Source organism: Hibiscus syriacus, unplaced genomic scaffold (genome assembly GCF_006381635.1).
Source record: "Hibiscus syriacus cultivar Baekdansim isolate YM2019G1 unplaced genomic scaffold, ASM638163v2 tig00110129_pilon, whole genome shotgun sequence".
In the NCBI taxonomy this organism is placed as follows: Eukaryota; Viridiplantae; Streptophyta; class Magnoliopsida; order Malvales; family Malvaceae; genus Hibiscus; species Hibiscus syriacus.
In genome coordinates, this window is record NW_024062602.1 from 1,579,586 (window position 1) to 1,582,321 (window position 2,736).

The window sequence follows — 2,736 nt, forward strand, 5'->3', positions numbered from 1 at the left end:
ATGATAGAGTTGGATATGGAGCTAGAGAGACCGTCGTGGGAGAAATTTATATCCGAGTTTAGAAATAAATACATAGGAGAGGCTCACATCGACGATCTGAGGGAGCCATTTCTGCATCTAACTCAGGGGGATCGCACTGTAATGGAGTATGAGAGGTGTCATCATCTATTATATCCGGTTGGTGACATTATTAATGGGCTATTTTTAAATAAAGTATATAGTTTTAATGTGTCTTTTAAAAAATAATAAAAAATAAATATATGTTTTGTATAGTTTTAATGTGTTGGTATATTAGTATATTAGCATAGTTTTTCATTAGCATAATACATATTAAATATTTAGTGTATAATATATTAACATAATGTTTTGGTATACATAGTATATGATATAGTTTTATCTTATGTGGTTTTTATAAATAGTATTAGTATAATTTCGTTAGTATAAATATAGTTTTTTTGTAAATAATATAGTATAGTTTTCATAAATAAAACTAGTGTATGGTTTTGATTTTCATATTACATGGTTTATATTAGTGTATGGGCTTGATTTTCATATTAGATGATTTTACTTTTACATGGTTGACCATATGAAATTAAATAGTAGCGTTTCCATTAATAAATAGTGAGATCCATTTTATATTAGCATAAACCCAATTAAAAATAAATAAGCTCATTTATATGTATATATGGTGCATTTAAAAAAGCCCCAATACAAAAAATAAATATTATTCCATTTTTAATATCCATTACATTACATTTGAAAACACCTAGCTCATTACAATGCATTAAATGGTGGGGTTCTTTGCGTTTATGGCATTACAAGTTTCTAGAATTTGCCAACTTGACAATCCAAGTGAAGGAAACACAAATTAATGAGAATCGTTGATGAAGATCGGATCCAAAGGCTAATGAGATGCCATGTCATTGTCGGAGTGGTTGGAGGTCTCGCAGGTGTGTGGCCGTCGTGTTAGTTCCACCACCAGCGCGTGTAATTCACGCACCGACCGTTTTGCTCGTCTGATCACTGTTCATCATTTTCTCTCTCCGCCGTGCATCATTTTTTTCACTAAAAAAATCAGTGGGTTATTTTTATTTAAACAGAATCGGTTATGGAAAGAAGATTCTAGCATTTTGATAGCAGAAATCAGTTGCAATGGTTTTGAGCGGGAAGTGATGAATATTATAAATCACAAGCATATCAGATTATTATAAAAGGTATTCATTACCCACAGAGGACACACAACAAAGAATCATATGGAAATCAGAGGAAAGTACCATTTTGCATAATCGAAGGAGGAGAACGAAGAGAGCGTGAGATAGTTTTACCGAACTTTCATAGGAGTTGCTGTCGTTGCCGTGAAAACCACCGCTGCCGTCTTCGTGAGTCGCTGGAATTTTCGAATTTAGCTGAAATTTTATCTTGAAGGTGAGCGTTTTATAATATGATGTTCTTTCTTTACATTTGGTTCAAATGGGAGATTAGTTTCAGATTTGGAAAGGTTTTAATGGATGAACATATTTGAGTTCATGAAAATATAGAGTTTGATCCATAAAACTTTTTTTCGGAATGTTTGTGTTGTTTTCGGATCAAAGTAAGATTTTTTAGGAAGAATAAAAGAAGACAATATAAGAAAAAGGGGTTTTGATTCTAGGTAAATTTGTTTTTGTAAAAAAGGAAAAGAAACGGAGAATGAAAGAGCACGGCGTACAGGAAGCAAACATGTTTCACAAAAATGATTTCAAGTGTGTTAGGCTTAAGGTTTTTTGTTTTTCCTATAATTTTTTAGCTAATTATTATACGGATCGTTGGAGAATAACGTGTTTGATTTTTTGACCCTCATCTTTTCTTCTTTCTGTTTTGGTCATTTCATGTACATTAAAGGTTTCCTTGAATTTTCGATTAAAACAATTTAGTCCTGAATTGAATTCATTTTTTTATTAAATGTGTTTAATTATTAGATATGATTGCTAACTTTAGAGTTCTTTATTTTAGTCACTGATTAAACCTTTTGTTAGATCCTTTGTGTCACACCCCAAATGGTGGGATTAGTTTTTTAGTTGACTATGGGATTATAGAATTCACGTAAATTCTCTATCTTTTGTCTTATGTGAACTCTATTATTGTATTCAATTATTATTTGTCATTGTGAATTTTATTTCCATCGTTGCTTGGCCTGCAATTCACAATCAATTATCTTCAAAATTTTCCAATTCTTAAGGCTAAGTTTTTGGATAAGGTTGGCTTCAAAACCATATTCAATTCATTTACATAAACGAGAATCTTTGTGAGACTAGCAAGAATTCTACTCTTTGAAGCCTTTTTGCACATGAATGTCGTTGAACTCTCCTCGTACAAAAGAGTTTTTGGTCTCTGCAAAAAGCCACATTTTCTGCAGCTTCCTTCATTTTCTTGGCAGTGAGTAGACTCATCTTTTGCTCAACCTATAACCAAACGATCAAAGAATAACATCCAGACAGTAAGAATCAACAAGAAATTAAATACAAAAGTTCATGGGGTATGTCTTTTGATTCCGGATGATTCCGATGTTGGTTGAAGATATGTGTGGTGGGAAGAGTAGTATGGTAGCGAGGATCAACATATTGTAAATATGGCTTCATTGAACGGTTGTCGACGATGAGCGAAAGCCTTTTATTTCCAGAAAGCTAAACATTTTTCGGTAGATCCACGATCATCTATGGAGTTTCTCGACGAACAGAGGACAGATTCATTGAACGG

At 32.6% G+C, this 2,736-nt stretch overlaps 1 long non-coding RNA gene across 1 annotated transcript; it reads right to left on the bottom strand.

The window, feature by feature from the left end:
* Window positions 1-711: 711 nt before the first annotated feature.
* Window positions 712-1,731, bottom strand: LOC120215628. The gene is made up of 2 exons (XR_005524977.1): window positions 1,326-1,731; window positions 712-1,065 (listed from the first exon to the last, which is right to left on the bottom strand). It is a non-coding gene; the product is annotated as an uncharacterized LOC120215628 (long non-coding RNA).
* Between the last annotated feature and the right edge of the window lie 1,005 nt (window positions 1,732-2,736).